The sequence below is a fragment of the Notolabrus celidotus genome, chromosome 24 (assembly GCF_009762535.1).
Source record: "Notolabrus celidotus isolate fNotCel1 chromosome 24, fNotCel1.pri, whole genome shotgun sequence".
Taxonomy (NCBI): Eukaryota; Metazoa; Chordata; class Actinopteri; order Labriformes; family Labridae; genus Notolabrus; species Notolabrus celidotus.
The window spans coordinates 1,975,078-1,989,429 of NC_048295.1; the positions used below are offsets into that span (position 1 = coordinate 1,975,078).

General features: G+C 42.3%; 1 long non-coding RNA gene across 2 annotated transcripts; it reads right to left on the reverse strand.

The window, feature by feature from the left end:
• Positions 1-9,022: 9,022 nt before the first annotated feature.
• LOC117808392 lies at positions 9,023-13,379 on the reverse strand. 2 transcript variants are annotated; one of them, XR_004630292.1, is made up of 5 exons: positions 13,321-13,379; positions 11,938-12,013; positions 10,722-10,800; positions 10,265-10,359; positions 9,023-9,085 (listed from the first exon to the last, which is right to left on the reverse strand). It is a non-coding gene; the product is annotated as an uncharacterized LOC117808392 (long non-coding RNA). The 2 variants fall into 2 exon arrangements; XR_004630293.1 differs by lacking the exon at positions 13,321-13,379 and adding an exon at positions 12,663-12,739.
• Positions 13,380-14,352: the final 973 nt, after the last annotated feature.

Here is a 14,352-nt window from a genome sequence, read left to right on the forward strand (position 1 = left end):
TTCCCTTCCTTGGTAGCACTTTGAGATTCCCTGAAATGAAAAGTGCATTATAAACAAAACTTATTATATTTATTATTATTATTATTAAAATGTTGACCTCTTTGCATGAGTCTCTATTATACAGAAGTCCAAAAGTAAAACTTCTTCCATGAAGTGCACAGGTCTTCCTTAAAATAACCTGTGAACACAACATAATGATCTTTTAAGAACAAGTTGCCATATTGGAGCAAGTTATCTTATGGGAACAAGGTTTTAAGACTTTAATTATAAAAGAAGGAAATCAAAGTGGATAATCCAAGCCATAAAACGCACCACCACAAAGTTTCATAATCTGTCAGAAATGACAAATGAGGCAAACAAATTGTGTACATCCCAACAAGGAAGGAGCATTTTTAAAACAATGGAGTGCAGTGACTCACACTTGCTGCTTCGGTTACACAGCTTTTTTTATCTCTCAGACATCAGAACACATCTCATCACATCAGTGCCACATCTCATTGAAATCTTGTGTTGTCAGCGTGATCATGCAAATTCAAAACATGAGGGCCACATGGTGCAGCTGGAAGCCAAATCTGCAGTGATTCAGGACACTAAAACTTTTCCTTGTGTCCTGTTTTTGAGCTTGTAAAGTAACACCAGATATCGCCTGAATTTTAAAGACTAAAGCTTCTTAAAATTAATTGTTTACAGGTTAAAACTGACATTTCTTAACCATAACAAATTTGCAGAAGAATAAGTCATGCGCAAGTTTTTTATTGCATGCAAGAAGTTGAAACTCACACAAATATCTGCGACCTCTTTGACCCTGGAGACCCGCTAACTTTGCACTTGTGAGGCTCGGGTGCCCTGTCCGGTGTGCATGCGAGCACCATCTGTCCTCCATGTAAAATCACTGACAATAGGAGGGGCTGCTGTAAATGTCACGCCACAGGATTTAAAGCAGCCGATCCACATGACTTATCAGAAATAACACAATAAAAAATGCTCAGTCACAGTCTGCCAAACACGCTGGCAAGGCTACACATAAAGCAGATTGTTTTGCATATGTGGTGCAGTCGGTGCTGGGCAGTGCAGAAATGGATTAACACACGTTTTGTGAGGATTTCTTGAATAGATGAGCGCAAGCTGCCACCTTAGACAAACTTTATGGAAAGATTATGAGAATAATCTTTATTCCTCAGGCAGAGATGACCGAGGGCTTCTCACAGTTCTCCCTTTGTTGTCACGGAGCTGCAGAAGGTCAAATGTTACACTTCATTTTTGACAGTTTGAGATGACTTCAAGCTTTATTTCTAGGAGTAAAATCTGCTGGAATGAGATGAGAAGTCAAATTTTACCTCCTGAATTTAAATTCTGTGAGAGAATTACTTTCTGTGCAGAAATCAAAGCTATGGATATAAAATGATGCAAACATATATAAGGTATGGTTTAGCTGACCTTTGTTTTATTTCTTAAGCTCAACATTTTACAAATAAACAAGTTAAAACTCATTTAAATCACCAAAATCACAGTTAGACTTCTGTTTAGGGCCATTTGTTTCCTTAGCACATAGCATGCTAGCACTTCTGAGACACACAGTTCATATTAAAGGGTCATTAATCAGTTTTGATATGCTCTGGAAGCTTTAATTGAGACTTGTATGCATGAATACAGATCAAACTTTCATCTCTAAAAAGTCCTTTGCTGTAACATAACTAAAGAAAAGGCTCACCTTGCTTACAGTATTGCCTCAGTGTGTGTGTTTTGTGTGTTGTGTACAGTACTGTGCTCTGTTTACAGATCAATGCTGTGTGTCTTCACTTAGATCACTTTGATAGAGTTGGAACAGGAACAGGGGGAGATTAATCAAAGTGAAGGGGCACTGACTCCCGGCCCGTGCCAGTCGATACGGCCTCGTGGTTAATTTGCCCCAAGGAGGGCTGTCGTCAGGCGGATGATAAACAGTGTTTGCCCCGTTTTTTAGCCACGAGCGCGCTCCTGCTCACCAAGAAAAATAGTTTCGACCCGTGGTCTCTAATTTACAGTGGGGGGTGAGAGGTGGGACATTAATCATGCTTCTGCTGTGGCCCGTCTCTGACAGGAGAGCCACCGTGGGTGCGGTGGGTGGAGATATTCATCTGGTGAGCCCACTGTGGACCGAGGTAAACCCTGAAACTTACTGTAGTTACTTCAGATGAAGTGACTGGATCTGTCCTTTCTGTTAATGAGAGGATATACCTTGTTATGTCACGTCTGTGTGAATGATTGGCTGAAGGATGACACTTTCTCAGCTGCACTCCATCAGATCCTCAGGTGTCAGCAGGAGACTTGGACTAAAGGTTCTGATTCTTTATTAATGGTGATAATGCCCTCTGAGGTGTCCATAACCTGATTCAATGGACTTCAAGGAACCAGCAGTCTCTAAACTCCTGAAAACAGACACTTTGTTGGGCATCATCTCTTACCTAATGAGAGCCAAACACTGACAGTTGCTGTGAAAATGTTGATTTTGCAGTGAAAACAGTTGCTGTGACGTGAAAGTAAAAGGATTTAATTTAGGTAACCTTATGGGCGTCTGTTTTCATGTTTGGCATGTGCCACCAATGCTTCATATGAGGCTCTCGCTCTGTGCCAAGTATTAGAGACTTGGCTCTCCTCCAGCTCCTTCAACAGATCTCCATATGGACTACAAGGATTCCTGCGCCGTCTTGAAAAGGAAACACCACAATAGGGCGACGGTGACCTGCGCTGAATTTGCCCCCGTCCCCAGATTGGGTGACATCCTCTTAATTGTACGGCTAAAACAGAGATGGAGCAAGAAATAAAAGGAGGATATCACACCGTGGAGCTGTGCCAAGTCCGCTCCTTCCCCCTCTTTCCCAAGGATGGAGCGCTGCAGAATTGAGGGCTTATAATACCAGCGAGCTGAGGCTTTGCTCCAGTCATCATTTCCATGCTGCTTTACGCTGATTCCCTAATATCCTTAGCACCGTGCGTAGGGATAAGCCCATCGTGCCGAAACATGGCTGTCATGCCTATAAACCGTTCACGGCTCTAAAGAATCCATTATGGCTGCTCCACAAACATGCAGGCTCAAAGGGCCACTTTGCTCAAGCTCATTTACTCTTTTAAAGCGTATTTATTTACCCTTAGTGCTGCTGTAGAGAGGATCTCCAATACACCACAATGCATCACAGCAGGCTGCAGGAACATCTTATTTAAGTATGGTGGTCATTTACACCATGACTCACAGCACTGAGCTTATAGCTGCACATCTTTATGAGGCACATGAAGACATCAATCAAATCTGAAGACGTCATGTGTGTTGTTTCTACACACAGTGTTTTTATTACAGCTGTGACTTCAGGAAACACTGTAGGTGTTCACCGTGATACCTGCACACATGCAGCAGAGTTTTATGGTCCACAGTGTCGTGTCAACACCCACAGTTATCTTCGTGTGAGGTAAACTCAGTTATATGCTACACTTCAGAGCTCTGCACACACACACCAATTTGCAGATTATCAACAAGTACGGTCATTGAGTGGAAATTAATTTGCCACTAGTAATGGATAGAGACATTTTGCTGAGATGCGTAAAAACAGCTGAACTGCCAGCGATTACCTGCTGGAATCAGCCTTCATCAATATCAGGATAATTACAAAGCACTTCTGGCAGTGCGTGAAATGAACAGAGCGTGCAGCAGATTGGGCGGTGGCCATAGATGTCTGCAGATATTAGGCCTCTTCCTCAGAGCGGCTCCACAGGGGAGGAAGATACCTGAGCAGACTGGAGCTGCTGCTGCTGCAGGTTCAGGAGGAAGTCCAAACGGATTCATATTAAAAACTGAAGAGAAGTCAGGTAGATTAGGACAGAGCGGAGTGTGACTGAATCTAACAGAGTCACATGAAGAGGAACACATTTAGATAAAACAGCACACATGGAACAAAAGAGAAAGTTTAGGGAGGAAAGGAATATCAACACTCCTCAGAGGAGATCAGAGAGTCCTGGTTTGAGGACCTTTATTGTGAGCTGTCAGCGACACCTGAAGCTGCTCACAGAGGCTTTCAGAGCTGATGAGTTTTGAGACCAACTCAATGATGGACTCTGTGAGGTGGTTCAGCTGGGAAAGACGGGGGAGTAAGGTGTCGATCCCCGTCTTTCCCAGACTTCCCCTCCATCCCTCACATGGAACCACTTTGGTCCCCCCACCTCCCGTGCCCTCTCCTCTCCACGCTCTCAGACGGTGAGCTGGAGGCAGTGTTGGGTTTCCTCTCCAGCTGAAGGGGTTACTTCAGTCCAGCTCTGGGATGAAAAGATGTCTATTTCCCTTCCACTTCTTCCCTCGCACTCTTTTTTTTTAAGGTGAGAGGCTCGGGAAGGAAGGAAACTATTACATGCGGGGTGAAAGGGGGCCTGGAGACGTAACCGTCAGCCTCTCTCGGCCCGTCAGAGAGGAAGAGGATCTGAATCTGAGACTGAACGAGGAGAAACTCGAGATCTCTGGAAACGGCTGGGAATGACCCAAGAAAAACTTCCGCCGCCCCTCCGCCATCCTCGTCCTGTCCCGTGCTGTCCGAAAGAGTTTCCCATAATGGTTTCAGTCTATGGAATTGGCAGGGGGGTTCCCTAAAGGCCGGTACCTCCAGAAAAGCAAATGTGAAAGCATGGAAACACATAATCCACCTATGAGAGGGGAAAAGTCGCATGAATAGACTTCCCCCTCTTCTGAGAAGCTCTGAGGGTTTTCCAAATGTAGGATTTAAAAGTAGGAGTTTTTATTTTAAAGAATGGATGGAGGTAAAAGTTAATTTCTGTTTGGACTGATCCAACACCTTCAAGTTTCCAGAGACTGATCTAAACCAGGCCCAGCTGCTCGGCCCACGCTGGAGGCACATTAACATATCTGGGTGAATTTCTCAAATGCCGACTGGATCTCAAAAGTGGAAGGGAAATTCCATCCTTCAGAGAGTGTTTTCATATTGTTTCCATCTCATCTGGATGGACGCTTCCAGCAACTCTTGCATGCAGTCGCACATCAATCACCGACTTATTACAGAGGAGGGTTTGGCGGAAAATAAAGCTTTTTATCCGAGGAATGGGGATTGTATAATTGCTCCTCGTTTGACCTCGAAATCAGCTCAGGATCTGGAATGTGAGGCAGCCTGACGACATCTCCGCCCTGCTGATGTGTCTGCGATTCTTTGTTTTCTTTCTGCTGCATCTTACTCAGAAATCTCTCTGCAGTGACGGACGATAGAAAAAAGATCTGACTGGTTTTTGGGGAAAAGTGGCCGCAATCAAACTAAACCTCAGAAGTCTTGGCGGGCGGTTTGCAAACTACTTCAGTGATTGAATAATTTGAGATGAGTAACCAGTGATAGCAGTGATAGTTGCTGTTTTCTCCAGCGTCTATTTCTGCATCGTGAGGATCTGCCAGAGATGCTGAGGTAGTCGAAGCAAAAGTACTTGAATCAAAAAAGTAAGAAGGTGAAAGTTCAAGCTCTTACAGAAGAAGTGATTAAGCCTGTGGTAGAAAAGTGAGAAGAAGACGTGTGTGTCTGCTTTGTCTCTGCAGCTTTCTGTCAAATACTCTCAAAGGGAGTTCAAATAAATGACAATAACAAACGTTAACTTGGCTCCAATGCAGAAACTTTCAAAATGCATCCAAGTCCAAATCAGGCAGCGTGCAATAATCCATAATAGATCAATAATCTGCTAAAGTGCATTAAAGCCAAATTAGAAGACAAATGAATGTGTGTTTAGCACACACACCTGAGAACTGTGATCAGGTAAAGCACCCTGAGCTTGTTCCTCTCCACCTGTTCTCTGGAACAACATTTGGAGCGTTTTAAACTCTCTCATAGCTTTTAGGAAATCCTTGCTCGAGCCGTCATGTTCCCACCAGGTGACAAATTGCAGGAGTGATTGAACCGAGGGGCTACTTGCTAGGTTAATATCTACCATTGATCCCTGCATTGATCATTCGTCCTCTCGCTAATGACTGTGACTGGACTGATTTTAAATAATACGTCTCACTTGTAACCTGACTTCAGAGGAGGGGATAAGATCGGAGAACGAGCGTTTCTTGGGGAAGGAAACCGCTGCGAAAAATCAGCTTGAAAAGGCCGGAGGAAATTGAGACGATATTAAAAAGAAAAGGTTCAATCTGCGAGCTTTTTTCCCCCCGCTGATCAGAAGGGCTGCGGACTACCGCTGGGCTCCTTAACATCTGGTCTGGCAATTTACCCGGCTCTGACGACTGGAAAGGTTAAACCACTAAAATCTAATATTTGCCTAGAGGGGGTCAAGGCACTGCAATTACAAGGTACAATCGGCAGAGCTAATCAGCTAGTAGCGCGTACCGGGGGCTCGGCTGGGCAAATAAGCCCTGATCAGAAGCACTGTTCTCTGCCTCTCCTGTTTACTTATTAAACTCTGTTCTCATGTTCAAGGGCCCCAAGCAGCCTCTGGCCCCACACACCCCGAGGCACAGGGGAGTAAATTTAGCTCCTGACGCTTTTTTAAATGGGACCGCAGCACTTGGCGAGAAAGTAGCCCCCCGTGTTAATCAGTATCTGCGGCCTTTGTTGCGAAATGATCTCAAATTACTTTCCCTCCAATCTGGCAGGCATTAACACCTCGGGAAGGGACGGGATAGGTAGGGATTCGTACCCTGAGGAGGAAAACAAAGTGCAGCGTGAGACAGATGTGTGTGAGGACACCAGTGACGCCGGCAGAGTCTCAGAAGGATGTGTGTGTTCCTGAATGTTGTTTACATGATTGCTCTTTGACACACATTTCCTAATTGACTGAGTATCAAGTGCAGGATTAGTGTATAATATATCAGAACTGTCTGGCGCGCAGCACTTTTGAACAAGGCTCGGGGAACAATTACTGGTAATTAAATATGTGCCAGTTACTGGAAAAGATAATTATGTCCTTGGTGTATAACACCAATTAATTACTTTTATTTCAGCGAGCAAAGCTTTTAAACGGCGGCGGAAGCCGTTCGATCGGTGCTTTGTTTGAGAGCAAGCAACCTCTGAGTTCTGAAATGTGTACGATGTGTTCCTTTAATGCAGAGACTGAGAGGAAGGATTCAAGTTTACAGACACGAGACACCGAGTCACAAGAACATCAAACAAACCACAGGTAGACAATCAGAGCTTCACAGGCCTCCAAGTTATTCTTATTATTGAACATCCGGTCAACACTCACCAGCAAGAACCTGGTGCCCTGCTTTAAAGTAGCTCTATGTGGAAAGGTAAAAGTGCCACCTTGTTCCATCACTATCCTTTGAATCCTTAAAAACAGGCCTCACCATAAACGCTCTCACCCTTAGTTTCAGCTGGAGAGATCTCAAAGTCGCCAACATACTGGAGTCAGAGTGAGAAGACTGAAACGTTGTCAAACAGCAATCTAGAGCCGAATAAAGATGTTCAGTTGAGGCAGGTGGAGTGGCCTTTTCTGTGGCATACATGGAATTTTTTACACCTGAAACCAGCGCTTAGCTTTATGCTAATGCTCACACTCACTGTGGCAGACGGGGAAACTGCAGCACGTGTTGTCACTCCAAAACAACTCTCTGCCCTGCTCCACTGAGGCCTCAGTCCTGATATTTTTACCTCTCTCCTCCTGAGGCATTAAACATTGACATAATAGGTTGAATGAAAGAGACTTCTCTGAGGAGGGCAGAGCTCAACTCTCCCGCTAAGAGGATTGGTCAGATTGGATACAGAGCCTACAAGGACTCACGAGCGCTCCGTATATCCTCACACCTTCTCCTGCTGTACTTACTACACCGAGATAGCAGCTCCAGATTAACCGTAAACCTTCCCCTCCCTTATAGAAACCTGAGTGAATCCAAACATGTATATTCTGCTCTTATTCACATATTAAAGAGAGGTGCACGGATTAGCAAATGATCTCATTTCGGGCACCTGCGTCTAAAGTCTAACTTGGAAATACCTGTGGTCGATCATTAGTAATCTATTAAATCCACGGCCTAGAAATGGTTACACTACACGCCCCCGTCTACCAGCCAAAACGTGGCTGTAGCTGCTTTTCCAATCCCCCTCTCGCTCTGGTTAATGAGATACAGAGTCAGACGGCCCGAGCGTGCTTCCTCTTCCTTCACCTCGCTCTCTTTCTCTCCTTCTTTCTGCTCCTGCAGCACACACAACTGTAATTTTTTTATCTGCGAGCTCGCTCTCCACTCGTGCACCAACAGCTTAATCCATGCATCCATGCAGTCTGCTCTAACAGCCAGCCTGTCAGGACTCCACGAAGACGTGTTCGTGTGTGTTCATGCTAATTTAGAAAAGACTATTTATGTTTCTTTTTTTGTGTGGGAATAAAACCACAACAAACCACTCCTTTCTGTGTGAGTGTACATGTGAGTGTAAAGTGTGTTTGTGGGGCAATAAAAAGCACATGAAGTACCACTGTGTGTGTGTTTGAAGGTGGACAACATAGCAGAGACTAACAGGTCCCCACATGGTCAACTCTTAAAGTAAAGACATCAGATGTGCATGACTTCAAACTTTAATGTGTGAAAGTAAAGGCACTAATCTACCTGTTTTGGATATTGGACTCTGGTATGGAAATTCTGAATGTGCAACTATCTCCAAGCCAGAAATCAAAATGTCTGTTCCCCCGTGGATGCTCCTTTTGCTCCGTCCTGTTTGTGTATGTGTGTGTGTGTGTGTGTGTGTGTGTGTGTGTGTGCTCGCTCTCCAGAGGGTCTGTGTGTGTGTCACTCTGGGCCCGGCTCCCCCTGGATCTAAGCGGTATTGACAAACCCATCAGAGCTGGTGATGCATCGGGCTCCCTGCTCGCTCACCCTCCCGCCCTCAGCCAGTGCTGCGGGGCTGCACTGACATGCTGTCACCTTGGTAACTGCTGCCAGTAGCGAACGGCCTGCTGGGATGGCTGACCCGAGCTGGCGGCCGGCCGGCAAGCTGCAGCGGGAGATGTCACAGAGGGACCCCTGGGGACCGAGCGACCCCTGCCTCTGTCCCCCCTCCACCCCCCCCCCCCCCCGACCATCGATCCGTCTGCTGCTGAGATCCGTCACCACCTGGGACGCTGGCTGGATTACACGCTGAGAAGAAACCCACAAACAGACACGTTCAGACTCACACATGTGCTCACACCAAATCAGATGAAACACATCCTGTCGGTTTAATACAGCAGGAATAGAAACATGTGGACTCATGTGCAGAAATACTCAAGTACAACATATCTCTGCTCTGTATTTATAGCAAGATTTTAAGGCATTACAAACACCTCTCCATGCTGGATGTTGTTGTAGTTATCAGGTTAAAATCATGCATCTAAAGAAGAAGTTAACAAACAGACAACAAGTGACCAGAGGAGGGGAGTGGTGCACCTGTACCTAGCAGGGTTGCATCCATAAATTGAGGTCACTCTGTTTTAAGTTACTTCAGTTGTTTTCTTGTGAGATCAACTTAAAGTTTGACAACTGAAACACGTCGTCGTCCTGGAAAACTGGGTGAATAATAAAGAGTGTGGATGCAGGTCAACAAAGAGCTAAGGGTGCTGATGTAAGAGAGTATTTAAGTTAGTGCTGCATGTTAATAAGAACATACAGTATGTATGTAATTATGTAGGAGAGTATGTAGACCAGCTCTCTCTCCATCCTCTAGAATGAACCACTCAAACATCTGCTTCTAAACCTCTCCTAAGTCTCTGTTAAAGAAAGTCGACCTGGCACATTCTGCTACAATTCCTTCTTCTTTTCTTCTCTTTCGAGGTTACCCAGTCATAACTTGGCACTTTCTGAATCCCTCTCTCTGTACGCTCGCCCTCAGAGCCAGCACAAACAGCGGTTGTTGGCTCCCAGAGGTTTTTTTTTTTTTCCACTGTTCTCGAGTCCTTTGAAACGCTGACCAGCTTTCTGACACGAGGCTTTTGGAAGCTGCCGAGCTCACGCTGCGAGATGCGGAGCTCGGCTGGATGCTGGGCGGAGTCGGAGGGGTTCAGTTCTCGGTTGAGAGGGATTATGGGTAAAGACCAAGAAGTTTGACATCATACTTTCATGAGGCAATTTGTTCAAAGATTACTTTATGGACACATGCCACTCATGACACCAGGTCCTGTGGGAGTCTGGTCCTCAGGAGTTTTTCACCATCATTGACTAATAAAGAAAAATGTGCATCCTATCAACTCTGACACCTCAAAGTGTCTGATTGTAGCAAACATACCTCACATAATTAAACTCAATCATCTGTGACTTATTCTTTGAGTTTTTGCACTGTACCTCTTTTATGACTCGTCACTGGAACATGTGTGGCTGAAAGAAGATCCTGCAGACTGCGGTTGAATGAAACCAGAACGACTGAGCACATCAGAGTCCTGCAGGAAAATAAAAGAGGCAACATGACTTCAGAAATCATGTTTGTGGGAATCTTGAGTTTGAAAGAGTTAGCTGAGCTTTAAAGCCGGCTATCGCTGTCCAAGAGGGAAACTTATCTGCTTTTTTAGGCTGCAGTTTTATCAAACATCTCAATCTATGAAGACATTTTTCCTGGACAGCTGAAAACAAATGAAATAATAAAATCTATCGACTTATTTAGAAGATAAAAAAGGTTCAGTGCATGTTTCATTTCTTGCATATGCATAATATGCACATAATGTCATGTTTCTGAGGCTCTCAGCCGCTCATATAACATACAGGCTTTAAAATCATCATGAGTAAGTCCTCCAGCCTGACTCACCTTCACAGCAAAGATCCAGGAGAGTAAATGAAGACACATCTGATCTGCCAACCTCGTCTTCATCGCTTCTTTATGTGGTCTGTTAGAGAGACGGACACAGATAGACAGAGAGAGAGAGTTAATAGAAGTTAAAAGTTATCTTATGCATTAGAATAAAACACAGCTACAACGACAGTAATGTATTTAGAGTGTGTGGGAATCAGAGAGAGAGGAACTAGGATCTGAGAGGCAAACAGAAATGTATTATAATATATATAAACATATTAAAAAACAACTCTGAGGTTGAAAAAGTGATGCATTTCAGTGAATTATCTAGGATATATGATCTTCTGAGCAACAAGTGAAGTAATAACAATCTAAAAGATGCACAAGACATCTTATTTATACTCATAACTTGGAAAAGATCATTTGTAGGAAGCTGAATTGTTACTGCATTTTTAAAAGGTGTAACACTGCATTGGTGAATAAAATTGAAAACACTATTTGTTTGTTGCCTCCTTCCTGCAGGATCCAGGCACTCACATAAACATAAATACAGAAACAATTAAAGAAGCTACAAACTCTTAGAAATCCCAAACTTTATAAACCTAAACATCAGATTCATTATTTTTAAAAATGTAGTTGAGATAATTCAGACAGGAGTGTTTGATTTGTGGGTTCAGCTCAAACGGCCACAGGGTGGCGCTGTAAGGTCAGGGAAGCTGCAGAGAGGAGATTTACTGCTGTGAACGTTACATTAAACAGGAGTCAGGGGGTTTATAGAGAGTAGGAATTAAAACAAGTGTCTGAATTTGATCTAGAATGTTTTATAATATTTTTTTCCAGGAGTTAATTTTGAATAACTTCAAAAACAACATGATTCAGTTATTTTATACTCAGAATTTAAGCTGTTTGTTTGCAAAAAAACAAGTTATAATTAATCTTAAATATAAGACACATATATCAGAAAATGTAGAGTTTAATTTGTGCAACTAAAAATCCACAAGCCCAGATTCAAACGAAAGCACTGAGAGTGAATGTGTGTTCATTTCTACTTCTTCCATTAAAACACACAAGCTCTCCTCAAAGACAGATCCTAACACGACTGAGACAAAGTATTACACACACAAGCTGCTTACACAAACACACCATTAAGCACCTGATTTTTAATGCTATTTTAATACATGCATCAGGAGTGTGTGTGTGAGAGAGTGTGTGTGTGTGTGTGTGGACTTACCTGCTGCAGAGACTAAACCGGGATTATTTCTGCGGCCTGGAAACTTCTCCAGGAAACTTGGAATACAGCAGTGTGGCTGTGCGTAAAGAGGACATTATACATAATGATAATAAGATACAGTTATAGTGGTTCGATAGAGACACTGTTTGAAGTTTTATTAGAAACAAAATGTTAAAAATTTGGAGAGAAATTCTGTAAATATTCCTGCGTTACAGTTCAGATTATTTGGGATTTAATGGCACCCCTTTACGCACTGACTGGACGATAGGGAAATAATTCCATGATTTTATTTCTTTAATAAAATAATATTATAAGGCTTTGTTAGCGAAATGTGACTTTTAATGTAGACAGAAGCCAAAGAGCTTAATTATTAAAGATATGTTGATTAACAGGAGGAGTTTATGAGAACTATAAACGTGTATGAGGTTGTTGCACGGTGTTTACTCACTGCGTAAAGTTAGTTTTGAGGCGTTTCTCTCTTTATTCTAAAAGTTTATTGTAAATAAATCAATGACAAATTATCGATATGCTCCAAAAATAACTGCATGATGTGTTAGTCTTATAAACGTGTTTATTTTGTAAATTCAATATAACAGAATCACTCCTGTCGTTGAATTTAAAGCGTTTAATTCGCATTTGGAGTTTCAAGAAGAGCGCGTGTTAATCAGGAGTGAGTGCGTGCAGGCTTGACGTGTGTTTAGAAATGCAGACAGGCAGTACATTACCTTCACACTGCGCTCATCCAACCCCTCTTACTCTTCCTCCACCTACACCTACACCTCCACCTATCCATCCATCCATCCTGCTGCTGCTCACAAAACCATGACCTTCACAATTTATAGAGAGGAAACCCTGTAGAGTCACGTCACGCTTTACTTCTCTTCTTCTACTACTTTTTATTCTGCTGCTGCAAAAACGAAATAAATATAAATACATGTGTGGCTGTTATTATTTAATATTCATTTATATACTCGCCTTAATTTAAATGTTTAAGTCCTAGTTGTGCACATTATTATTAGAGGCCTAATTATTATTATTATTAATATTATCATTATAATTATTATTATTATTACATTGATAATATTATAATAAAGTTCTCTTGTTTCTGCACAACTGAAAGACTCACGATTTAAACATTAGTGTGAATGCTTTATGCATTAACTCTGACAACAACAAAAATGAGCATACACTAAATTAAAAATAATAGATTTAACAAAATCGAATCCTTCATTATGACTTATTTAGAAATTAAAATATATAAGATATAAATAAAATAATGTACAAAGTACACTCTTGCATGGCGCCCATGTTGCTCAGTGAGTTTCCTCAATAAATAACAAAAGTAAAGGAGTAAAAACAAAAGAGATAGAGTGTGGTACTTACTGTAAAATAACAGAAACAATAATGATCAAGAGTCAGCAACAGACAGGAGGACATTTTCCTGCAGCACATAAATCCACGAGGACGAAGAAGAAGAGGAAGACTCCCTGTGGAGAGCAGCTCACTATAATCCATATTCATGCGTTCGACACGTGGAGTAAATACAGTATGAGGGGAGACCATTGTGTGTGTGTGTGTAAGTGTGTGTGTGCACCAGGTTATAGACTGAGCCCATGACACCATGCATTTAATCTGACACACCGTGGCTGCACCTTAAACTGTGTGTTTACATGACACGCGTGGAAGTTGTATTATATCTTAAAGGAAACAGACTTTAATGAAGTTTGTTTAAGCTGCTTAAAATATAAATTCATGCAAAACTATTGAATTTAAGTGGTTTAAATATGCATTTATAATTATAATGTGAACTAAAGTGTGTTTTTAAATAAGAACAATAAATAAAACACACAAATATACAAGCATGGAACAACCTGCAGAGCAAAATAAGGTGTAAATATATATTAATTATGCATGCACTTCAGTAAGGGTTAAAGCTTTAACTCTAATATAAATATTTCTGTGTTATTTGATGTTTAAATTACAAGCTGTGTTTATTTGGATCAGATTTCAGGCTACAACATGTTAGTTTCTTCAGCTGTTTAAATTCGTGAAACATTAACAACAATTATGTCGTTAAAGTTGAATTTTGTGAGGCTAAACTGAGGCTTAAATCTTTGCTTTAAAGAGCAGCTTTAAAGTGCAAGACGAGCCTGTTGGGCCAAAGTCAATAAGCAAAGTATTCCTGAGGCCTGAGCATGTCTGCACACACACACACACACACACACACGAGCATATACACACATATTCCTGCTGCCAACATGGTTTTGAAGACCCATGAAAAAGCCAAAGCTGCAGCAGAATAGGCGAACCAAAACCCATTATGAGATTTAAACTCTTTTTGTGTCGCCTTTGGTTGGGAAAAAAAATCTCTCTTTTTCTGCACGAGCATCTGAAAGGTGTTTTTTTTTTTAGCAG